The sequence below is a fragment of the Bos indicus x Bos taurus genome, chromosome 26, assembly GCF_003369695.1.
Source record: "Bos indicus x Bos taurus breed Angus x Brahman F1 hybrid chromosome 26, Bos_hybrid_MaternalHap_v2.0, whole genome shotgun sequence".
Lineage (NCBI taxonomy): Eukaryota > Metazoa > Chordata > Mammalia > Artiodactyla > Bovidae > Bos > Bos indicus x Bos taurus.
This window is the reverse complement of record NC_040101.1, coordinates 1,215,382-1,240,818: the sequence shown is the minus strand read 5'-3', so window position 1 is coordinate 1,240,818 and position 25,437 is coordinate 1,215,382. Positions and strand designations below refer to the sequence as shown.

The 25,437-nt window shown below is 55.5% G+C and overlaps 1 protein-coding gene across 2 annotated transcripts in view; it reads left to right on the top strand.

The window, feature by feature from the left end:
* Positions 1–11,749: 11,749 nt before the first annotated feature.
* JAKMIP3 (Janus kinase and microtubule interacting protein 3) overlaps positions 11,750–25,437 on the top strand; it is a 90,995-nt gene continuing 77,307 nt past the window's right edge. Inside the window, exon 1 of one of the 2 annotated variants that reach the window (XM_027528757.1) lies at positions 11,750–11,823. The gene's annotated coding sequence lies outside the window, so the exon portion shown is untranslated. Of the gene's footprint in view, positions 11,824–25,162; positions 25,354–25,437 lie in introns of those variants that run through there. The other variant, XM_027528756.1, reaches the window with a different exon arrangement.

The window sequence follows — 25,437 nt, the reverse complement described above, 5'->3', positions numbered from 1 at the left end:
CGTCCCCTTCTCCTCCTGCGCTCAATTTTCCCAGCATCAGGGTCTTTTCCAATGAGTCAGCTCTTATCAGGTGGCCAAAGTATTGGAGTTTCAGCTTCAGCATCAGTCCTTCCAACGAGTATTCAGGACTGATCTCCTTTAGGATGGACTGGTTGGATCTCCTTGCAGTCCAAGGGACTCTCAAGAGTCTTCTCCAACACCACAGTTCAGAAGCATGCATTCTTGGGCACTCAGCCTTCCTTACGGTCCAGCTCTCACATCCAGACGTGACCACTGGGAAACCAGAGCCTTGACCAGACGGCATGTCAGTCACTCACTCATGCCCGACTCTGCCACCCCGTGGACGGTAGCCCACCAGGCTCCTCTGACCATGGGATTCTCCAGGCAAGGATACTGGAGTGGGTTGCTATTTCCTTTGTCAGGGGATCTTCCTGACCCAGAGATTGAACCAGGGTCTCCTGCACTCCAGGCAGTTTCTTTACCGACTAAGCTATGAGGGAAGCCCTGACTAGATGGACCTTTGTCAACAAAGTGACGTCTCTGGTTTGTCCCAGGCTGCAGTCAGTGTCTGCAGTGATTTTGGAGCCCAGAAAATAAAACCGGCCACCGCTTCCACTTTCTCACCATCTGTTTGCCAAAACTGGCACTTGCCAAGAGCATTGCCAGCGACGGAACAACAAGGGCATGTGCCATCTGCCTCTACAGAGACTGAGGCCTGTGCTGCTGCAGATACCAAACTCCAACCCCAACCCCTCCCCGAGGGAGTGCAAGGTGGAGGGAGGCACTCTGCTCCAGGGAATCTGGTGGAACAGGTCTTTAGAGAGCTAAATACTTTCAGGAACTAATTTCACGATCCCAGTCCTTTGTTAGGATCAAGGGACTCTCAAGAGTCTTCTCCAGCACCACAGTTCTAAAGCATCAATTCTTCACTGCTCAGCCTTCTTTATGTCCAACTCTCATATTCATACATGACCGCTGGAAAAACCACAGCTTTGATTAGACAGACCTTTGTCGGCAAAGTAATGTCTCTGCTTTTTAATATACTGTCTAGGTTGGTCATAGATTTTCTTCTAAGGAGTGAGCATCTTTTTATTTCATGCCTGCAGTCACCATCTGCAGTGATTTTGGAGCCCAGAAAAAATCAGCCACTGTTTCCCCATCTATTTGCCATGAGGTGATGGGACCAGATGCCATGATCTTCGTTTTCTGAATGTTGAGTTTTAAGCCAACTTTTTCACTCTTCTCTTACACTTCATGAAGAGGCTTTTTAGTACCTCTTCAGTTTCTGCCATAAGGGTGGTATCATCTGGATATCTGAAGTTATTGATATTTCTCCTGGCAATCTTGATTCCAGCTTGTGCTTCTTCCAGCCCAGCATTTCTCTTGACGTACTCTGCATATAAGTTAAATAAGCAGGGTGACAATATACAGCCTTGACGTATTCCTTTCCCAATTTGGAACCAGTCTGTTGTTCCATGTCCAGTTGCTTCTTGACCTGCATACAGATTTCTCAGGAGCCAGATAAGGTGGTCTGATATTCCCATCTCTTTCAGAATTTTCCACAGTTTGTTGTGATCCACACAGTCAAAGGTTTTCACATAGTCAATGAAGCAGAAGATATTTTTCTGGAATTTCCTTGCTTTTTGCTCTGATCCAATGGATGTTGGCAATTTGACCTCTGGTTCCTCCGCCTTTTCTAAATCCAGCTTGTCCACCTGGAGGTTCTTGGTTCACATACTGTTGAAGCTGGAGTGGCCCCTGCTTGCCACAGCTGCAGAAAAGCCGCATCCTGCTGTTGCTGGGAGAGAGACCCCGTCCAGGGCCTGAGAGTGGGCTCTTGTCTAACACTCAGAAATGAGTTGTCTGAGGAGACACACATGCTAACAAAGCAAGAGCCTTTACTGAGAAGGGTGCCAGGCGAGGGCAGCAGGGTGAGGGAGCCAGGGGCACTGCTGTGCCACGTGGCTCGAGTCTTGGGTTTGCAGCAATGGGATCAGTTTCTGGGTTGTCCTGGGCCAGTCATGCTGACTCAGAGTCCTTCCTGGTGGTGCATGCGTCTCTCAGCCAAGGTGGAGGCCGGTGAGGGGGGTTCAGGGAGGTGGTAGGACATGCAGCATCTCCTTTTGACCTTTCCTGAGCTCTTCCAGTTTTGGTGGCTTGTTAGTTCCGTGTTCCTTACCAGGACCTCCTGTCATAAAATCACTCATGCAAATAGTCACCGTGGTGCTTGTCCAGGGTGGGCGGTTTCAGTCAGCCATGAAGATCCCTGAACACAGCCATGAAGATCCAGGACAGCCAGAAATAAATAAATAGTTTTCATAAAACAGCCTTTCTGCGTCACACCCCTTCAAGCCTCACTTCTCTTGTCCAGATGGAGCTTCTCCAGGGCCTTCTAGCCCAGGACACGCCTCAGGAGAGACAGGCGCTCACCCAGAAATACAGAGATCAGGGCAGCACCAGCGGGAGCCCCGTGGGCACTCCCCGAGGACCCCCGCCGCAGAGCACGCGGGAGGATGCCGGTCCCCGGGCCTGGCGAGACGACGCCTGTGGCACATCCGTGCCAGGTCCTGGGGCGTGCCGCGAGGCCTCTTCCCTGGTCCCCTCCTCCCAGGCAGCCTCCCTCCCTGGACCGTGAGGACCCCTCCACGCGTGGGGCGCCCGTGACATCCGTTGGACAACTGGCTTCTGATGACTTCGATCTGACAAGTCTAGGGCTTGAGTTCCGCCTGCGATCCCCTTGGAGGGATGGTGGTACCAAGAGCGCGTCCTCTTGGGGAGAATCAGGTTTCCATCCACTGGCTCACGGACGCCCCCTGCTGTCCAAGACGCAGAATCCGGCAAGCGCTCGGACCGGGAGCTGTGCAAGGGTGTTGACAGCGGTTTATTCATAACAGACGCAAGGTGGGAGGAGCCCAGCTGACTCTGAACAGGAGAGGAGAAGCAAACCGTGGTGAATTCACACAAGCGTCCCATGCAGTGTTAGTGAGGAACAGACTGTTGATCCGTGCAGCCTTTTGGAAGCCTTACACGAAAGATCGTCTCTCTGACGCTCCAGGCTGAGCTAGTCTATGGTGAGCAGTGTCGGAGGACGCTGTCTCTGGGACGGGGCCCTGGAGCACTCTGGGGAGGCGATTCCAGACGGCGAGCGTGTGCAGGCTCACGGGCACTTCTTTCACTTTTCCTGTGTGTTTGGGAATTTTCATAATAAGATGTCCGGGAGATGCTTATAGTGCCTGCCCCAGGGCACGGGTGTGGTCAGATCTGCATTTCTAGAAGATGCACACAGAGCTAAAGGACCAGGACGGGCTGGAGAGGACGTGGGAAAGCGTGGCCACTGTTTGCACTGGTCTTCGCGCAGGTCTGTCCCGCTCCGTGGTGGGCACTGTCCTAGGTCTGGGGGCACAGCGTGAGCAGGACCAAGACAGCCTGTGCCTCATGGGGAGAGACACATGAAGACACCCACTTAAGTAAGCACAGCACGTCTCAGGGGCTGAACTGTGTAGCGGAGACGCACACAGCGCGGTAAGGACATGGCTGGGGGTTCATAGAGGTTTGAAGGAAGCAAGGGAGGGAGTCAGTCAGCCGCTGTCGGGGAAAGGGACAGCTGGTGCAGAGGCCCCGAGGGAGCCGCCTGGGCGCGCTGGGCAGAGGCAGGACCAAACGGGTGCGAGGGGGGCTTCGGAGGCCGGAGGGAGCCACTGGGCAGAGGCGTGGAGTGAACACACTTCAGGGACAAGGGTGGGAGCAGACCACTCCTCAGGGGCGGCAAGAGTCCAGGAGGGCGGCCTGGCCCTGGGCTGGGTGGAAGGGTAGAAACTGTCAGACCTGAGGCACAGTGGCTCTAAGACAGAGCCAACGGGGTTCCTTGACGGATTCGACGCAGGGACGAGAAAAGAAGGGAATTTCCCAGGGCACAAGCTTGCAGTCTGCACAGCAAGGGAAGTTTCCTGTCGCAGGAAAGACCATCAGAAGACGGGCTGGGAGGAGCTGGGAGAGGGCCTGGTCAAGTTTGAGGTCTGCACGGCTCAGCCCTGGGTGTCCAGGCTGGGATGGATGGACGGACTGTGCGGCGGGGGAAGGTCGCGGTGACAGACCGAGTGGGCTAAAGGCTGAGAGATGGGCCCGCAGGTGCGGGGTGGGGAGGGAAAGCGCCACTGCTGGTGGCCTGGGGCCCGCAGACGGCAGAGGGCAGGTGCAGGCAGCCCCCTGCAGCCGACGGGAGGAGCAAGCAGTAGGTCCATGTCCGGGTGAGGAAGCAGAAGCCCGGAGCGGCAGCTCTGCCCGGGGCTCACACCTGTGAGGCTGCTGCCCACCTGGTCCAGGCCCTGGCGGGCGTCCAGGGTGCCCTGGGGTGTCCAGTCTGAGCACGAGCTCTTGGCAGGCCCACGGCACCTCGGTGGTGCTCACACGGGTCGGCTCTGGTGACTGTAGCCGTCCCGGCGCACAGCAGCCACACTCAGGTCTCCGCACTGCCTGACGCTGTTGGGATGCTCTACCCCCAGAGCCCAGCCCTGCTCCCTCTTTCTTCCTGCTCACTCAGATGTGGCCTCGCCAGGCCAGCCAACCTCCTTAGTGAAACAGGAACACACACCAACCCCCCGCCCCCGCAACCATCGCTGGGTTTCCTCATCTGCTTTACCTGCGTGAACCTCTCTCCAAAGCCTTACCAGCTGATGACTTAACATCTTCCTGTTCCTCCCCCTGGAACATGAGTTCCCTGAGGACAGAGGCTGGAACGACGTCCGGTACCTTGCCCATCCTCCATGAGCACCTGCCCAACATCAGAACAACCAGACAGCCTGGTGTTTTTCACTCAGAAACAGGGTCTCGAATGTGTGACGCTGCGGTGGGGCCCCCAGGGCCCCCAAGGGGCTGACTCACTGAGTCTGAGTCAGCGTCAGTGAGTTATGCTGAAGAACAGATCGCCCAGAGCCGCCAAAATGTAGTGTTGGAGCAGACGGGGCTCCTTCCAAGTTGTCCCGGTGGACAGTCCCTGCTGTCCTTGCCCCTCCTGGGTTTCTTCTGGAAACGCTCTGCTGTCCGTCTGAGTGGCTCAGCTGAGCTCACAGGTGTTGCCCCAGCCCTCTGGGGAGCGGTCCCGGGGTGGCGGACATCCAGGGACTGCAGTGCCTGACCTCCTGCCACCTGGAAGAGCCACCACGTGGGCAGACACTGGACGGAGTGCAGAGGGATGGGCCGGACCGTGTCCTGGGTGCCTGGATTCAGCCACGATCCGTCTTGCTGGATGGCGCACGGTCAGCACGTTAGCTTTTCCATCGGAACACGCCTGAAAGCTTCCCACCCACCAGCAGCGGCCGCCCGGGCCAGCTGTTGAAGCCCAGGGCCCCAGCTGGGGCCCTGCGGGGTCGAAGCGCTCCAGCGGCCTTGGGCACAGAGCCCGCCTCCCACAGCCCCGCTGGGACCCCCAGGAGGCAGGCGGGGGGGATCTCTGCCCCCAGGTGCCGCTCCCATGGCGTGATCCTCCACCTAAAGATGCTGGCGTTTGAACTACTGGGCTCCAGCCAGTGAATTCTTCACAATAACACATCAGTACTTCCTGCGTTGAAAGGACTCTGGGCTGGGACTCAGGAAGGCACAGGGTGCGGCTGGAGGCAGGGCACCCCCTCTCTCTGGACTCAGTTCAGTGTCGGAAAAGTGAGGGAGAGGGGCGATTCGTGCGCTCCCTCCACTCCGGTGATTATTTGCTCGTGTGGGAGATCCCTGGTTTTCCACTGTCATTTTAAAAAACCAGGGTATTTCATTCAAAATGGGGAAATCTATAGGTCGTATGTGTGAGATGTAAAGCATAATTATAAAATAAACACTCATGAGATCACAACCCCAGTCCGGAAGGGAACACGCCTCCCCGCAAGCCCTCTGCAGGCCCCTCCCCAAAGGCAGCCACTGTCCTGATTCCGACAGCAAGCACCTCCTCACTTTCTTTGCACTTGCATCACCTTATACACCTAAGCAACGTTTGATTTGGCTTAGTTTTGAATTTTGTGTGATACACTGTAAAAGGTAAAGGATTTATATGATCTGAAGAGAAGCCAGAGTATACACAAGGTGTTGGAGAAAAGAAAGAGCCTTTCTTTCTTTTAAAATTCATGTACACTACTATTATTACCCAGGACTATGACATCTAGGGCCTGGACAGAATGTAGAATAGGATCTATGGCTGTGAGCATGCTTATTTCTCATCCATTATTTTATTGTGATGGTCACTCCACTATGATAGTCCTCAAGGTGGCTTTTGCTTTTCTTTTCTTTCTTCCTTTTTTTATATAATCCTCACCATCTTCAAAAATTCTTTTCAAATCCAAATTTGCTTAGATTTTTAAAATTATGAATCAACGTTGAATTTTATCCAGCTGCTTTTCCCGCATCCATTTCCCCGCTCACAGTCACTCAGTCACTAACGTAACACTGACTCGTGACTTCCCTTCCTCTCACTGCTGTTGTCTCTTTTGTTCTGATGAACATCTCAGCTTGTGGGGTCTTTGTTCCCGGCCGGGGACTGCACCCAGGCCTACGGCCGTGAAGGCGCCAAGTCCTAACCACTGGACCGTCAGGGAATCTCTCTCGCTGTTCTCATCAGGTTTTGCTACTCTCATGAAAAGAGTAGTGATTGTTAGCCTTTCCCCTATTATCTGAAAGAGCTCGTATAAGGTTTTATCTTTTGTTCCTTTCACATTAGGTGGAAATTGCCAGTGAAGCCATCTGTGCTCAGGGTTTTATTTGGGGGAAGACTTTTTTCATTCATGTTCTAAAAAATTCTTTTTTTCTGAGTCAGTTTTCTCACTGCAGTGAGAACACTACCCTCTGGGTGTGGCGAATGAATGAAAAGAGAGTAGCCCCCACTCACCACAACGAGAGAAAGCCCAATGCAGCCACAAAGTCACAGCACAGCCACAAATAAACAAACAGATACTGGGATTCAAACACGCGCACATCTGCACGCTCACAGCAGCGCTGGTCACAGTAGCCCAGACGCGGAGACAACCTGAGCGGCCATCAGCAGGTGAGTGGACGGAGACGTGTCACACACACAGTGGGACAGTGCGCGTGCGTGTGCGTGCCGAGTCCCGTCAGGCTCCTCTGTCCACGGGATTCTCCAGGCAAGAAGACTGCAGTGGGAGCCATGCCCTTCTCCAGGGCATCTTCCCAACCCAGGGATCAAACCCGCATCTCTTATGTCTCCTGTGCTGGCAGGTGGGTTCCTTACCACTAGCGCCCCCTGGGAAGGCCTCATGGACTGATACTCAGCCAGAAAATAATAATAATAATGAAATAGTGCCGTTTGCAACAGTGTGGATGAAACTAGAGATGATCATACTGAGTGAAGGAAGTCACAGGGGAAAACAAATATTATATGATGCCACTTATGTGTGGAATCTAAACAAATGACTTATGTACGAAATGGAAACAGACTCACAGAGAACTTGAGAACAGACTTGCGGTGGTCAGGAAGGGGGGCGTGGGGGAGAGACGGGTCGGGAGTCTGCGGTTAGCAGACTCAAACCAGTGTATGTGATGTGCATTACTCAATCACTTTGCTGTGCACCAGAAACTAACACAATACTGTAAATCAACTGCATTTCAAAAAAATAAATTGAAAAACAAAGTCAAACCTGAGAAGAGTTACATTTGCACATTAAAGAAGTTGTAGAATTTGCTAATATATTTTGACAAAATTGTGGGGACTGTGTGTGGAAATGTATCTAAGGGTGTTAGGTCATGGTGGGAGCAATATAACTTTTAAAAAAAACTTTCATTTATGCTATTTTTTAAAATTTATTGGAGTATAGTTGACTTACAAAGCTGTGTTAGTTCAGGTGTACAGAAAAGTGAACCAGTTTTCCATATGTATATAAATCTTTTAAATTTGACATAGTTTTAGACTTACTGAGAATTGCACTAATATTACAAAAAATTGCTGCATACTTAGATTCCCCAAATGTTACTATTTTACCACTTTGCTTCATCTCTTTATCCATGTGTGCACATGCATATGTGCATATATATATAAGTCATTTCTGAACCATTTGAGAGTAATTTGTAAGCATCAACCCTCCACCCCAAAACTTTAGTGTGTATTTCCTACAAACAAAGACCGGCTCTCACATAACTGCAGAGTAACTATCAAACTCAAGGGTGTCACGTGGAAATGTTGCTTGCTATTCCAATTCCTCACTCTCCTAAAAATGCTTTTCTGGGGGAAAAGGCCCGGACCCCGAGCGGCAGTTGTCACCCTCTAGTCTCCTTTGTTTGGCATAGTCCCCCGGCCTCTGGTTTTCATGACCTTGAGGCAGAGGCCAGCAGTTAGTTTGTGGAAACATCCCTCAGTTTGGGTTGGTCGGACGTTCGCTCACAGTTAGATTCAGGTGTGAATCTGGGTGAGCACACGGCAGAAATGAAACTGTGCTTTTCTCAGTCAGGTCTCCTCTTTCGAGGCCCTTGGTTTTGATGTGTCCCGCTGCAGATGTAACTTCCATTTTCGGGTTGATTTGGTGTCTGCCTAGCTTCTCTACTGTAGGCACACTCTTTCCCCTTTGTTATTACTAAGTATCCACAAGCAGATACGTTGAAACTATTTATCTACCCTACAACTGCTATTTTGCAGCAAACTTTCAGCTCCCAGCCCTTTTAAAAATAGGTTTGCTAAATTGGGCTTAATTTCTCAACGAGGATTTGCTTGCACATGAATAAGCAGAATTCCCTGGGCTAGCTGGAGCAATCTGAGTGGGACTCAGTGTCTGGTCCTTTGGTTTAAGCAAAATCCAAACTCAGTGTGGAATGAAGTTGAGATGAGAGCAATTCCTTTAGGAGCCAGGCGTGTTGGATGGACTTACCACGTGCAGACATTGGTGAGACAAGCGCCCGACTCGGGGAAGCGGGGCAGGTAGGGGCTGTTCTCTGCGGGTCAGCGAGGCAGGGGCTTCCTGACTCCAGGGGACAGTTTGGACCTTGCAGAGCAGAGGACCCCCGCCAGCTCTTCCCCACCGAGTGCAGAATGAGCTGCAGTTCCCTCCGCCGGCAGAAGAGCCAGGTGGTCGTTAGAGAGACGTGACCCACAGGAACCTCGGGCGGCAGTGAACGACACGTGGTCCCCAGGGCTGAAGTTGATGGGAAACCCACTGAGGGCCACCTCGATCCATTTAACTGAAGCAGCAAACTGGGTCCTTAGTGAGCACAGCCAGCCCTGAGTCACTGCGCAGAAGTTACGGCCCTCGCTCACTGGTCAGACCTGAATCAGCTCGCAGACCCAGAGTCCTAATTAAGGAAAAGTTGGGCATTCCCAGGGAAGGATCCTGTGCTAGCCCCAGGGTGTTAAAAGCACAGCAGCAACCTTCCTCTCAGCCTTTCTGGAAAGACCTGCAAGCACGTCCCCACACTGAGCCCCGGGGAGAGGAAGACAGTCAGACCTTCAGGGAATCACTGGACGCTGACCCTAGCCAACACTAACCCTCACCAGAGAGGCCCCGCAGGAAACCAACCCTGCAGGCATCTTGACCTTGGGCTTCCAGGCTCCAGCACTGTGAGAAAACACATTTCTGTTGTTTAAGACCCCGTCTGTGGGTGGTAGCTCCAGAAGACTAACCTGAGTTTGCCCTCAAGCTCACCTAATGCCCAGGTAAGCTGCAGGAGCGGGCGGCTTCCCCTGGAGGCGCCCTCTCCCCGCCCTCCACTTGCATCTCTGGTCTTATGGTGGTGGTGGTGGTTTAGTCGATAAATCGTGTCCGAGTCTGGGGACCCCATGGACTGTATCCCACCAGGCTCTTCTGTCCATGGGATTTTCCAGGCAAGAATACTGGAGTGGGTTGCCATTCCCTTCTCCAGGGGATAGTCCCCCCCCAGGGATCGAACCCAGGTCTCCTGCATTGCAGACAGATTCTTTACCAACTGAGCTATGAGAGAAGCCCCTGGTTTTATGGGGAGTTCCCTAAAACAGTCTGCTGACCAATGAAAATAGAGTCTGCTGTAATCACGCTGAGCTGGCACCGGCCGGAAAAGGACTGATGGTGTCACAGCTGGGCTCGACTGGCCCCAGCGATGGCAGGGACGGGAGGTCTACCCAGTGGGCCACTTTAGAGCAGTAGATTTGGTTATGTCCCCTGCTTTTCCTTGGGGGCGGGGGAAGAGTTGACTGAGATATTTGTCTACACTGATGGACAGGGACTGAAGGAATGGGTTTGGGGGTTCAGAGTTAAGGAGGCCTGGGGAAGAAGTACGGGAACGGATGGACTTCAGGCTCCCACACGCATCTCACTGGATGTTCTGCTGTGCGGGACGTGCTGGACAGTCAGGTGGAGAAGATGGCCCTTTCTGCCCGTGTCGGTCAGCTGCCTTGTCCAGCCAGTCCACTCTTTGCACAAAAAGCCCATGAGAGACGTGCCAGTGGAGGCACAGATGCAGACGTCTGTGGGTGACCACCCTGGGCCTCTCCCCAAGGCCAGTCTGGCTACAGCTGCCACCCAGCGCACAGTCTATGGGCGGTGAGACCAACATGGAGTGGTGGGGGCTGTGGGGTCCCACGCTGGGGCTCCAGCCTGCTGCACCCCATGGGACCTCACTGCGTGTGTGTGTGTGTGTGAGTCACTCAGTCGTGTCCGACTCTCTGTGACCCCACAGACTGCAGCCCACCAGGCTCCTCTGTCCATGGGATTCTCCAGGAGAGAATACTGGAGTGGGCTGCCACTTCCTTCTCCAGGGACCTCCCCGAGGGGACGCTTATCCCGGCCTGGCTTTCCCTCCTGTCGGGAGCCTTCCTGAGTGCCCTCTTCAGTTCACACTAACCACCCCCTGACGATCGCCGCTCACCAAGGAACCAAGGGGCCCGACACCCATGTGGCCCCGGCCTCCCTGGTGTCTGTCATTCAGACGGGCGACCTGAGGGCCCAAGCTTCTGTCTCTCAGACGTGTTCTCAGCCGGCAGCCGATAAACCGCACAGGCGGTCCTGTGCCCAGAAAGCACGGCCAGGACACGGAGGGCCAGGCCCCGTCTCCGGCACACTTTAGAGCCCGCATTCGCCATCTGAGCTCAGGACGCTAGCATCGGCCAGTTGTATGTCCTGGCATCCGGGGAAGGAACGCGTCCCACCGGGGAGCTTTCCCCTGTACACAGGTTTCGGTAAACACGATTCACCCTTCCTGCCACGTTTGTTAACTGTGCTTTCTCCAGCAACTCCAAGAAGTGGGGGTGAGGCCGCTCCCCGCTCCGGGCCCCGGAGGATGGAGCGGCGGAGGGGGTCCTGGCGCCAGGGGGCCCCGGAGGCGCGGCCTAACCACTGATTTGGGTATCCGAGCCCGGAGCCAGGGCTCATTTGCTCTCCACGAGGCTCCAAAAGCCACTTCTCCCTCCTCCGAGCAGGGACAGGCAGCATTTGGAGACGGGCTGCCGAGAATGAAGGTTAAACACACATGTGCGACCATCCCCTGAGGCTGCTCTCCGACTGAAGTGCGGGTGAGCGATCCCCGCCGACCGTCCCCAAGAACCCGCGCGCCCGGCTGCGGCATGCGGGCCGCACGGAGCCCTCCCCGCCGCAGCCGCGTTACTTTCGGCCACGAGGTCTCCCGATTTTAACAGATCGCAGACCTGCCCCTGAAAGGACTCGGAGGGGCAGAAAAGGAGGCGAGGAGGTGGGGCGGGGGTGTGGCGGGGCCGCGCGCCGGGGCGGGGAGGGCGGGGAGCGCCGGGGTTTGGGGCGCCCGCCCGCGGTGACGCGCGCCCCCCGCCCGCCGCAGCGCCACTGCAATGGCTGAGCCGGGCCGTCGGACGCCGCCGCCCGGAGCCCCGGAGCCGCCCGCCTGCGGGGAGCCTCGGTGAGCAGCCCCGGCCGCCCCCGGCCCCGCGCGCCGCCGCGACCCTGCCGGGCCTCCGCGCTGCGCCCGCGCCTGGCACCGTGAGTCCCCTGCGCCTTGCGCGGCAGGGTGGCTGCAGGGTGGCGGGCCGGCAGCGCACGCTCGTCCCCGCCCGCGGCCCGGAGGTGGACCAGGGCTGGGATGGGAGTGGTCTGCAGGTGGCCGTAAGGTGGCCCAGGGTTGGTTGGGGTGGCCTTGGGGTGATCCGGAGGGGCTCCGGGGGTGGCCCGAAGTTGGCAGGGTGGCGGGGTGACATCCCGCGGGCCGGGGTCCTGCGCCCCCGAGGCGCCCTCGCGGGGAGCAGGGGTCCCTTCTGCCTCTCCATGCGCCCCGCGGGCCCTCGGCCACCGCTCTGAGTCCTGCTTGTTTCCTGGGGCCCGGCGGGGCCCGGCGGCAGGTGCACAGGCCCCACTGCGCCGCGGCCTCTTGGGCCTGGGTGGGAGCGCAGGTGGTCCCTGGGGGCCTCGACTCCAGCGTTCATGCGTCGCCCACCTCGGGAAGGCGCGGCCCTGGCAAAAAAAAATTTTTTTTTTTTTTCTGTCCAGTTGTTAACCTCTTGCGTTCCCGTTTCCGGGGGTGGCGACGCAGCTGTCGGATGCTCACAGAATCGGAAGCTGCGGAATGAAGGGTTTGATTGGTTGTCAGGAGCCAGAGAGGAGGCGCCGGCCTCCAGTTTTCCTAGAAAAACCTGCCCCTCCCTTTGACCTTGCGTCTTGGGGGAAGCGGATCCGCTTCTCAGCAGCTCCTTCCTGCTGCGCATCTTAGGTTCTGATTCATTTTCCTCTTCCTGCGCTGCCCGGGCGCGCGGGAGCCTCTACCGCTTGTTGTCTGCAGGTATCAGGGGCCTGGGTGACGCCGCAGGTCCTGGCTCTGAGGTGCAGGACAGCGGTAATGGGAAGTGCCCCTCGACCGCCAGCTGTCAGGGGCTGGGAGGACCACCGCCCACCTGCTGGGGGGACCACCGCCCACCTGGGTGGAGGACCACTGCCCACCTGGGGAGGGGGAGGGAAAGGTGCCTGGCAGGGTGTCTGCTGGGCTCAGAGTGGAGTAAACACGGGGGTTGGGACCCTCCTAGCCCTTTGCGCATCTCTGAAAGCTGATTTGTGTCCCTGAATTAAGACTCGATTTGGCAACTATTAATACCTACAGTATTTCCCCCACAGTTATGGCAGATAGACCTTCTTGTATTAAGGAGCAACATTTCTCCTTTGTATTAACGAGTGTTTCCTGGGTAGCTCAAACGGTGGAGAATCTGCCTACAATGTGGGAGACCTGGATTCCATCTCTAGGAGGGGAAAGACCCCCTGGAGTAAGGGCATGGCAACCCACTCCAGTATTCTTGCCCGGAGAATCCCATGGACAGAGGAGCCTGGCGGGCTACATGGTCCATGGGGTCGCAAAGAGTCAGACACGACTGAGTGACTTAACACTTTCACTTTCTCTGAGCGTTTCCAGAACACGTCACCAGAAGGTTGGTGCGCCTTCAGGAGGCAGCTGGTGGCATCACCATCAGCAAGCCTCCGGGTCCGGGATTTCAAAACCCTAAGTTTGCGTTCATGATACTTGCAGGGTCTGGGCAACTGTGCACGTGGCTCAACCGTAAAAACTGTCGCAAGAGAGAAAAAAGTGAGGAAGAGGGACATCGTGCTAAAGAGGCCACTCACTGCGTAGCCCTGCTGCGCGCTGGGCGCCGCCCCGGCTTCTCTTCCTGTGTTCAGGTGTCACCCTGAGAGGAGGGCACTGCAGGACTCAGGAGAGGCCCGAGGGTGGGGGTCCAGCCAGGGAGCCAGGCTCGGGGCACGTCCTCAGGAGCTGGAACGTGCAGAAGGACTGTCTCACAGTGAACCTTCCAGAAGTGAGGGGCCTGAGCCTGGGGCACAGGAGGCCCTTGTCCGAGTCACAGACGAGCAGCGTGCCTCGCGTCTCTCAGGCACAGTCCAGAGATGGGACCTCCGCCTGGGCCTCCACCCTCCCCCAGCCTGCGCCCTCCCCTCCGCGCTGCCAGGCGCAGGGCTCTGAAGACCGCCTCTCCCAGCAGAGCTGCCTGGCCTGCACGCTCCCCCTGCCCCCTGGCAGGGCCCTGGGCCTGGACCCTTCCTATCAGGGTTCGGTCGGCTGTGACCTGGACTTAGTGCCAGTACCATGCTGTGCCAGGCAGTCCAGGGCAAAGGTGTGAGGGCTTGTCCTTAAGGCCCAGCCAGCATTTCCTGTTGAGGGTGACCTGCCTGTGGCTGACCTCAGTGACGGGGTCAAGCCTCCCGGCCCACTGGCCCCTGGAATAGGCGTCTTCAGGCCGTCACACGGGTGTGCGTTGTGCAAGCTGACCTGGACCCCCGCTCCCTCCGTGGCGCTGGGCGGTCAGGCCAGCCAGGTCCCCTACAGCAGCATCCAGCAAAGACCCTGCAGGCCAGGGCCTCCCTTACTGGCCTCCTCCAGGACACAGATGAGCACTGGGTCCCCTCAGCTCCTGCAGGATCTTGGGGGCCCTCTGCAAGTCTCCCCATGTGTGATGGGCCACTCCCACGTCTTCACAGGTATACCAGGTGAGCGCTTGGACCCCCTTGGCTCCCCCACTCCCTGATTAGAAAGGAAATTCTGAAATCAGACATAAGGATGATGAAGATAATCAGTCCTGCTCCCGGCTGACACCTGCACAGGAGCTCCTGCGCGCTCACGGTCCTGCTTGAACTGAATTACGTCCCCCCAAGTTCATGTTTGAAGCCGTGCCCCCTAAGGCGATGGTCTGTGGGGATGGGGGTCTTTGGGGGTGATTAGGGGTGGGGGAGGTCGGGGAACTTTCTCCTGCCTCTGCCTCGCAGGGGTTCGGAGACGCAGCTGAGCGGAGTTCACCCTTTCTCTGAGGAGGCTCCCTTGGTGTACATGTTCCAGATATATTTTTTTGAAGCTTTACATGTAACTAATGTTGGACTTACGGAAAAGTGGCAAAAAAAGCAGCAAGTTCTTCAGGTTCCCTGACGCCAACATCTTCATGTAGTTCGTGCTCAGAACCGGGACAGCCACTGGCACTCCTGTGCGGTTCACCAGGAGACAGGCCTCCTCACGCGGCCCCAGCTCCCCACTGACCCCCCTTTTCTGTCCCGGGGTCTACACAGGACCCCCCCTAGCCCCATTCTGTTGCCGGGGTCTCCTGCAGTCTGTGGCCCTCCGGAGCCTTGCCTTGTCTCTTATGAAGGTTGATGCTTCTATGAACTGTGTGCCGACTGGTTGTTTGTAAAGTGAAAGTGCCTCAGTCATCTCTGACTCTGTGACCTCATGGACTGCAGCCCGCCAGGCTCCTCTGTCCATGGGATTCTCCAGGCATGAGTACTGGAGTGGGTTGCCATTCACTTCTCCAGGGGATCTTTCCGACCCAGGGATCCAACTGGGTTCTCCTGCATGGTAGGCAGACTCTTCGCCGTCTGAGCCACCATGCTCCTTGATGTGAGTTTCCCTGCTCCTTCTTGGGATGGGAGTGTGATGTGCATTTCTAGCCAGACACCTCCCACTGCACCCCTGCCCCCCGCCCCCCGGTGCCCACGCGCCTGGCTTCACGAATGTGTCTGGAGGTCACCGTGTCCTCTCAGCTCGCTGACAGTGGTGTTGAGCTGCCCTGCCGGTTTCCTTTCTTGGTCGGTGCACACTTGGGGAGATGCTCTGAGATGCACAAACCCTGGTCCCTGGTCCCTGGGTCCTGACTCACCAGCGCAGCACCGCACATGCTGCATCTGAGCCACGGCCGCGCTCTTTGCTGCCGGGCCCCCGGCCCTGCTTCCCTTTCTCCTCGCCGGTGGGATTCTCCTCGGGGGAAGCCTTGTCCTCGCCGCGTCCGTTTCCCTGATTGTCTGTCCGCATCTGTGGGCACACAGGGACGGCTTTGCTCTGTGGGTTAGGATCCAGACGGTCCAGCCTCATGGGCAGCTTCAGGCTGCTGCTGGGCTCCCAACAGCCCCGTCTTTTTCTTTTTCCTTTTTTTAAAGTTACTTTTTTTTTCCCCTCTCATTTCTCTCTCGCTTCCTGGAACGACAAGATGTTCTCAGCTTGGCTAGTTCCAAAGTCCTTGGTTCATGGTTTCTTTCATTGAGGTCTTGTGTGGGGGGGGTTTTAACTTTTCAAAAAACGTTTTCCAATGTTTCTTTGTTTCTGTGTTGGTTTTACGTGACACTGGTCACATTCGACTCCGCCCTCTCTGCCTGGAGGCCCTGGGGATTTTACCTTTGGCTTTGAAGTCTAGCAGTTTTACTGGAAACGTTTCACAGCTGGCTGGTCCGGGTTTATCCTTCTAGGCACACACTACCGGCTTTGCGACGCGTAGGTTTCGGGTCTTTTTCTGCGCGTGGCAGGTTTCCCTGGATTTTAGCTCTCGGTATTAGCTCCGTGCCGTTGCTTTCCCCTCTTCTTTTTCCGTGTTTTGTTTTGTCTGTGCCACGCAGCTTGTGGGGTCTTGGTTCCCTGACCAGGGATTGAATCCGCGCGTCAGCAGTGAAAGCACAGAGTCCTAACCCCTGGACGCGCAGGAAATTCCCAGTTTTCTTAAGTGGACCTTCGATGAGCAGAAGTGTTACATTTGATAAAGTGTGACTGACCAGGTTTTGTGTGTGTGTATGTTGTTACCTGTGTGTGTGGTTATTTCTTTTTGTGTCTTTTCTGAGACTTGCCGGCCCCCGCGTCCACGCATCTTTTCCTGCGTGTTCTCCCTGCACCCTTCTGACCAGACCCCTGTGGGCCTGCACCGCCTCCTCCAGCTCTGGTCTGCGGGGCTCCAGACCCCTGTGGTCCTGCACCGTCTCCTCCAGCTCTGGTCTGCAGGGCTCACCTGGCCCGAGTGCTGCAGAGGCTGGAATCACCACTCTCCCTGGGCGCGCCTGGTCTTTTCAGCGAAATGTCTAAAACCCCAGGCACTTGGGTGCAGGGGAGCTCGTGACTTCTGCATTGGTCTCGACTTCCCGGATTGCCAGAGGACAAGACCGGAAATGATTTTAACATAAAATATATCATGATTTTATACTGAAATTTTTAATTCAAATTTAAAACTGCAGATAATTATTTCTTTATTTTTCCATCTCCTTTCTCTTCGACTGAGATTCTTGGCTCCTGATGACTTGTGTAAGGTTACTTCTTCACTTTGTTCTACTTGTTTCAAAGTAATATCAATGTGTTAAAGCACTGTGGCTGGTTTAAAAAGGCTTGGTTTCTTTGCTTTTCTTTTTGTCTTTAATTCACCGAGTTCATCTGTTTCACTTTGCTTTCACTTTTTAGGACTGGCTTTGCTTTCCCTTCATGCTCATTTAGTTTTCTTTTAGTTGTGTGCTTTTTAACACACCTTTGCCTTTTTAACCACCTTCTCTCTCCTCTGCTGGTAATTTCTTTTTGGCTGCCCTGAGCCTTTGTCACCGCACGCAGGCTTTCTCTAGTCACGGCAGATGGGCTGTTCATTGCGGTCGCTTCTCTTGTGGAGCACAGGCTCTCGGGCTTCAGCTCACCGACTGAGATACGCAGGCTTAACTGACCCGGAGCACGTGGCATCCTCCCAGACCAGGGGCCAAACCCGTGCCCCCAACACTGGCAGGCCGATTCTCAACCACCAGACCACCGGGGGAGTCCTTTAGAGTCGTCTTCAGCTAATGTTTCCAGTCGGCCATCATACAGGCCGTGCGTGTGTATTTCTGCCTCCCCGTCCTGTTTCGGGGGAGAAGGGACCCACTGTGCCCGGCTGTGCTATCGCCGTGCCCAGTCTGTGCAGATCTCAGCTCACTGGGTGTGGGGGTTGCCTGATCCTGTTCTCCGCTGTGCAGCACTCCCCCAGGGGCTGGATCTTAGCCTCGACACTGAGCTCTCAGTCCCCGAACATCTGCGTGTTTCCCGTCTTTTGCTGCTAGAAACAGTTCTTCTGTGAATATGCCTGAGCGCACATGGCTTTCATACATTTTTGAGGATATCTTAACTAGATTCTTAGAAGTGGGATTTCTAGGCCAAAAGTAAAATGACTGTGTAAAATGACTTTTGCTACATGTTGCCAAAACCCCCTCCCCAGGAGTCCGCCTGTTGTGTGGCATTCTACCAGCCTGGTTCTCACAGCCTCAAAACAGACAGTGTTGTCAAACTTCTGGGGGCTTGCCAGGTAGGGGAGAAATGGTGATGTCAGTGTATTTTATTTGCATTTCTCTTACCGTGAGTGAAGTTGAGCATCTTTTCATGCATTTAAAGACTATTTGCATTTCATTTTATGTGAGCAGTTTATTCAAAGCTCTTGCCTATTTTTTCCTTTTTTTTCCTCTGGGCCTGTTTGGATTTTTCTTCTCAATTTTCTGAAGTTCCTTATATATTAGCTTTTGACCTATGATATAAGGTGCATGTACAGGCTTCCCAGCTGGCCCAGTGGTAAAAGAATCTGCCTGCCAATGCAGGGAATTTGGGAGATGCAGGTTCCATCCCTGGGTGGGAAGATCTCCTGGAGGATGACATGGCACCCCACTCCAGTGTTCTTGCCTGGAGAATCCCATGGACAGAGGAGCCTGGCGGGCTGCAGTCCACAGGGTCACAGAGAGTCGGACACGACTGGGCGACTGGGCACCCAGGTACATGGATCTTCTCTATGCTGCCATTTATCACTGAGCTGTGCTTATGCCAGGGCTTTCCTTTGTTGTCATTGTTTTTCTCGTGTGAACTGCAAATGTGTTTATCCTCTGGTCCAGGCTGGCTGTCCCACCAAGCCTCCACCCTGGGGGGCCCGCTCCGTCTCGAGGTTCACACTTGCGGGTGGTTTCCGAGTCCCCAGTCCTAAGTCTCTGTCCCACCCTCACTGGCTCCTGTGCTGTTTCTTAGCGGGGAGTGGTGGTGGTTTGGAGATAAGGGCAGCAGATTGAAGCTGCGTCTGGGCCCCTTGTGGGGCCAGACTGTGATGCTGCGAGGCACGGGGCTAGGTGTTGGGGAGCCAGCAGCCTCTGCAGAGCTCTCTCGGCAGGCTCACTCTGGGGGTGCCCACCCTGAGGCATAGCCACCTCATGGGTAGCAGGTGAGGGAACCTGCACTCTCATCCCCTGCCCAAAGCAGACCCCTCACAACCTAGGCAGTGGGAGCAGGCGGCTGGTGGGGGTGCAGCCGCTCCAGACACTGCCAGGGGCAGGAATGACCCCCATCCCCGCTCAGCTTTGTCCTCGTTCCTGACCACGTGGCCCCAGGGAGGTAAGAAGGCTGTCCTAAACCAGAACGTGTTCATGCACTTTGTTCGGGCAATGTGAAGAGAAGTTGCTCAGTCCTGTCCAACTCTTCGCGATCCTATGGACTATAGTCTACCAGGCTCCTCTGCCCATAGAATTTTCCAGACAAGAATACTGGAGTGGGTTGCCATTTCCTTCTCCAGGGGATTTTCTGAACCTGGGGATCAAAGCCGGGTCTCCCGCACTGGGAGGCAGGTTCTTTACCGCTGAGCCACCAGGGAAGTCTGGCAGCAGCATTAACTTACCAAGGCTGCAGTGAGCCAGAGCCTCGTCCCAGGTCATACTAGGGCCCGGAATACTTACTTCGCCTCAGTTTCTCGCTCTGGCAGCTTTGATGTTTTGTTGTCTGGCATTTCGCTTTCATCTGTCTGCTTTGCAGCAGCCCTGGAGATCATTGTTAGCTTTACAGCTCCTCGGGCAGTCAGCACTTTGCTGCCTTTCTGTTCTCCTGGCCTCTGGAAGCTCCACTGGGACCAGACATCCTGAGGCTAATCCTTTCCTTTCCTTTCTTCAGTGTTGGCATCCACTCTCAATTTCTCTTTTTTTTTTTTTTGGTCTGAACATTTTTTTCTTTCAAGAATGAGTGTGAAAGGGCTTCCCTGGCAGTCCAGTGTTTAAGACTGTGATTCCAATGCACGAGGCCCGGGCTTGGTCCCTGGTTGGGGAACTGACACCCACATGCTGTGCAGCACAGCCAAAACAATTCCCAAAAAAAAAGGAAGAATGAGGATGAAGTATATTTTTACTGGGGATAGAATTCTTGTTTGGCAGGTTTTTTTTTTTTTTTTAAAGCACATTTACTCCTTTATTCCATTGTTTCATGGCTTCTGCTCTTCTGATGAGAAGTTGGTCAATTGTCTAACTATCCTTCCTTTGAACAGAAGCTTTTTTCCTCTGGCAGATTTTATTATTTTCTCTTTGCTTCTTTTTTCCTCAAGTTTCATCATGATGAGTCTAGATTTTGACATACATTGACTCTTTGGATTGTTGTCTTTCATCAATTTCAGAGACTTCCCAGTCACATCTGCACAGATCTTGCGTCTGAGATTTTCGCCTCCTTTTCCTCCTGAGACACCTTCTCCTCCTGTCTCTGCCCCTCTCGCCTCTCTTGCATCCTGCCTTCCCTGTGCTCATTTCCAGGTCATCTTCCATCACCCATTCACTCCTGTGCCATCAGGTGTTCGTTGGGCTTAAAGTCCAGCTTTATACTTGTTTATTGAGAGTGCTCTCTGTTTTATTCAGGTTTCGGACCTCATGCCTCATTGTTTTATACTCCATGCAGTTGTTTTCAAGGTTCTAACTTATTTCTTTAAAAAAAGCGAAAAATAGAACCGTGGACTTCCCTGACAGTCCAGTGGTTAGGACTCAGTGCTCTCACTGCCATGGGCTGAGTTCAGTCCCTGGTCAGGGAACCGATATCCTGCATGATGGGGCCAAAAAAAAAAAAAAAATAAGAACGAGACTTTAGTGGGGGGGCGGGGTGTCTGGGGACTCTGCTCTGCTCAGTTGTGCTGTGAACCCAAAGCTGCTCCAAAAATTGAAATCTGTTTAAAACACGGAAAAAGCCGGTACTCCGTAATCAGAGTTGTTAATTCTGGGTCTGAAGGTGGTGCGGGTCTCTTGCTCACCTGCCCCTGGCTTCCCTGGCGTCACAAGCTGCGCATTCGTCACTGTCCCTGAGGCCTCAGGCCAGCAAGCCCTTCTCAGAGGGACTGCTTGCCCACTTGGATGCCCTTGCCCGCTGGTCACACGTCGTGCAAGGCCTCTGCTGTCCGGGGCCCTCAGGGCTGGGCGTCCTGCTGCAGCTGCTGCTTTGTCCACGGCAGACCCTCTGAGCCCCGTGGTCTGGGGTGGGGGGCAATGGAGGTGAGCATGGTTCTCGAGTGGCCCCCCGATGGTTGCCCCCGATGGTTGCCCCCGACGGTTAGCCCTTTGGCCCTCTCTTAGCCCTGGGAAGGTATCCAGGGAGACCCCACCCCCCGGGCCTGGAGCAGGTCCATTCTCCTTCTCCTCCCAGAAGCTGTTGGCTGTAGGTGAAAGCTGCCTTAGTCTTTCCATAATGGGTTGTCTCTCTGTCTAGACGGGCCCTGGAATTTGGCCTCTCAGGATCTTTGTTGACTCTAGATGGGAAGTGAGTAAATTCTCACCTAACCAGCCCACCATTACCTGGAAAAGGTTCGGACACCGTATTTTGCCCCTGTGGAGTGTTGCAGAGTTTGGAGATGATGGTTTCTGTCCAGGCTGGAGCCATGAACAGAAAGCTGGCTGTGGAGTGGGGCTCAAGCTTGAGGTCACGTTGTCACGGCTTCAAGGCCACACTTGAAACGATGTTGGGTGGACCAGGAGCCCGCACCCTTGGAAGGGGGTGTGGTGTGTGCGCCCTGAAACAGCTGCTCACCCCAGCGCCAGTGCTGCGTCAGCCACGGCTTGGAGAAACCAGCAGGGTTTCTGGGGAGAGTCCAGCTAATGTGAGGAGCGTGCCCGGGAGGGGCTGTCCCCAAGAGCTTCAGAAAGGGGGGTGGCTGTGTGAGAGCCATCAGGGAGCTTTCCCACGTGGACAAGCTCAGCGAGCAGCTTCTGGGTTAATGTTCCTGTTGCCTCCCATCCCACAGGCGCAGACCAACCAGGAGGCCCGGCCAGAGCTTAGGGCACTGGCAGACACAGGGTGGGAGAGCAATTGGGCTGACTGGGCGGGCAGGCGGGGTGTGGACGAGTCCAGACAAAGCCACTGCGGGGCCGACGTGCAAAGCCAGATGTGAGTCAGGGACCTGCAGCGCTGACTGCAGCATCTGCTCGGGTGGGGTCAGCTCGCCCCTGGGCGTGGTCGGGGAGTGAGGCTGGGAAGAGGTGGGAGAACTCAGCACCACGGACAGCACCCTCTCCCTGGCTCCAAACCAGGCCCTCCAGAGCCCTGCACCCCCACCTTCGCTGAGGACGCAGGCAAGCCCTCCGCCTGGGTTGCAGGGCGTCGGCTGCTTTGGGCCACCTTGAGGCAGACTCCTTGGGACTGCGGCCGTCTACTTTGCCTGTTCTTCCTCCTGGAGCCAGAGCGGCAGGTGGGAAGAGCAGACTCTTCCCTGGGAGGTAGCCGCACGTTCTTGCTCCACCGGGAGTGCTGTGCCAGTGAGCACGTCCCCAGGACGCTGTGGGGAGGAAACGGCCGCTCGCACGTGTGGGTGACTCGTCTTGAGAAGTGCTGCTTAGAGCAGTTGGCTTGAGAAATGGCTTGAATCAATTAAAATCCAACATCTTTTTTTTTTTTTTCCTGGCAACATTTGGGAGGAGATTAAAGCAAAGCTTTGCCAAGAAGCCCGCAGGCCGAGATGAAGTCAGGTTTGGAAGGAGACGGAAGGACGTGCCGGCGCACCTGCTGCCAGCAAGCTGGCGCACCACTGGCGGGTCCCAGCCCTGCGAACCGGCCGCCTGAGTTTTAATTAATGCCTGCTCCGGCTTCACTGTCTCTCTCTCTTTTTTAAAAAAAAATTCCATCTGCACTTGGGACCCTGGTCAGCAGGGGGAAACGAGCTGCTTCCTGGTTCTCTGCCCACCAGGTCTGCCCACACTCTCATTCCATGTAGTAAGGGAGAGGAGGGCCTTTTAAAAAAAACCTTGAAGGAACAGAGGGACTGTTTTCTAAAAGCAACAGATAAAGTCAGAAATTAAAGTCTGGGGCTCCCCAGAAGGCTGAGTGGTAAAGAATCTGCCTGCCTATGCAGGAGACACAGGTTCGATCTCTGGTCCGTGAAGATCCCACATGCCATGGGGCAGCTAAGCCCATGCGCCACGACTGTTGAGCTTTGGCTCTGAAGCCCAGGAACTGCGACTACTGAGCCCATGAGCTGAAGCCACTGAAGCCTGAGCTCCCGAGGCCCGTGCTCCACAAGAGCAGCCCGCGCACCCCGGCTGGAGGGAACCCCGCTCACCTCAGCTGGAGGGAAACCCGCTCACCCCGACTGGAGGGAACCCCGCTCACCCCAATTAGAGGGTAACCCCGCTCACCCCGACTGGAGGTAACCCCACTCACCCCGACTGGAGGGAACCCCGCTCACCCCAATTAGAGGGTAACCCTGCTCACCCCGACTGGAGGTAACCCCACTCACCCCGACTGGAGGGAACCCCGCTCACCCCAATTAGAGGGTAACCCCGCTCACCCCGACTGGAGGTAACCCCCAGTCACCCCAACTAGAGAAACGCCTGCACAGCAAGGAAGACGCAGCATGGTCTAATTAAATAAATCAATACAATTCTATATATCTATTAAAACAAAAGAAATGAGAGTCTGCTGGTGGGTCTTCACCAGGAGCCACTCCTGACCTGCCCAATTCCTCTGCCACACGTCTCCCGGAGGACCGACCTCATGGCCGACACCCACGGCTGGACTAGAGCCCACTCTCGGATCCCCGGGCTGATCCCTGTTGCTCGCTGGCGCAAGAGCGGATGTTCCAGGTCGAAACCAGCTGACTCCAGGGGTTTTGCTGCGAGGCAGTTCCTGTAGGTGAAGACGCTCCGAATTGGGGGGAGTCCTTCCACACGGCGTGTGTGCCCCCTGGGCCTCGGCCCCTGAGCCGGGACCCCCAGACCGTGTGCAGCCAGGAGTTAGTGGGGGGCACCCAGGAGGGCACCACGGTTTCATGGAGCTTCCGCCCCAGAGGAGACACCGGTTGAACCTGGCAGGTGTGGGGGGGGCGCTGCTGGAGGGGCCCACAGGCAGGAGCAGTGCCCGGTGACCTATTCCCACGCCTCCTTCGGGACACGACCGCCACTGGGCTTTGCACGAAACTGGATGCATCTGAACTGTGGTGTGGAGAAGACTTGAGAGTCCCTTGGACTGCAAGGAGATCCAACCAGTCCATTCTGAAGGAGATCAGTCCTGAGTGTTCATTGGAAGGACTGATGCTAAAGCTGAAACTCCAGTACTTTGGCCACCTCATGCAAAGAGTTGACTCATTGGAAAAGACTCTGATGCTGGGAGGGATTGGGGGCAGGAGGAGAAGGGGACGACAGAGGATGAGATGGCTGGATGGTATCACCGACTCGATGGACGTGAGTCTGAGTGAACTCCGGGAGTTGGTGATGGACAGGGAGGCCTGGCATGCTGCGATTCATGGGGTCACAAAGAGTTGGACACGACTGAGCAACTGAACTGAACTGTGGGTCTTCAGCAAAGCTGCCCACAGACGGAAGGTTTTTCCAGACTGAGGTGGGGGTGGGTGAGGAGACAGGTGATGGCAGGATGGACAGAGGCCCTTCCATGCCCAAGGACCTCTCCGCAGGTATGACCAGGTAGTTCAGTGGGATAAACGTGCATCTTAGCATTGAGACGGTTGGTACAGTTTTCTGCAGTGTTCTTTGGCATCTATGGAGAGGGAACAGCAAGGAGATCCAACCAGTCCATCCTAAAGGCAACCAGTCCTGACTATTCATGGGAAGCACTGATGCTGAAGCTGAGACTCCAATATTTTGGCCACCTGATGCAAAGAACGGACTCATTTGAAAAGACCCTGTTGTTAGGAAAGATTGAAGGTAGGAGGAGAAGGGGACGACAGAGGATGAGATGGTTGGATGGCATCAGCAACTCAATGGACATGAGTTTGAGTAACTCCGGGAGTTGGTGATGGACAGGGAATCCTGGTGTGCTGCGGTTCATGGGGTCGTGAAGAGTCAGACACGACTGAGCGACTGAACTGCACTGAGGGGTGCCTCGCGCGTCAGTGTGTCCTGTATTTTCTTGGTACTAGGTTTCGGTCTATGACCATCTTCTCAGGGTCTGGATGTGGGGTTCATGATTTGGGATGTAGTCTGTGGATCAGGAACCCCTTTCCTGCCAGCGGGGTTTGGGGGTGCCTGGGGAACAGCCGTCCTGAGGCACCCGCATGGCTGCGGGGGTCCCCCTCCCCTGCCCTGTGCGTGCGGAGTCCAGGGGACTTTGCAGCGTTTGCTGGGGTTGCTGTCCCCCCAGCGCTCGTGTGTCCTCCCTGCCCGCTTCCCCGTGTGGCCGGCTGTGGGCCGGGGGGCTGGGCACCCACGGCGGGAACAAGGGCAGCTGTGTCCTGTGTTTTTAACCCCATGACAGGGGCGTCTGTCCAGTCCCAGCCTGGGACAACGTCCACCTCACTGGCCCAGAGTGAATGCGCCTATTCTTCGCCGTGGCTTCAGATGAAATGAGCCAATTAGCGCTCAGCACAGTGGGCTGTGTCCTCGGCAGACAGGCGCAGGGAGGGGGCGCCAGGGACGCCCCAGCAGGAGGACCACGCTCCAGCCGCTCCCAGGCCAGGTAGGGGCTCGGCCAGCTATGTGCTAAACCCCTGCGTGTAAGCCGCACCCACCCTTCCCTGGGTAACTGACCACAGGGCCTCGG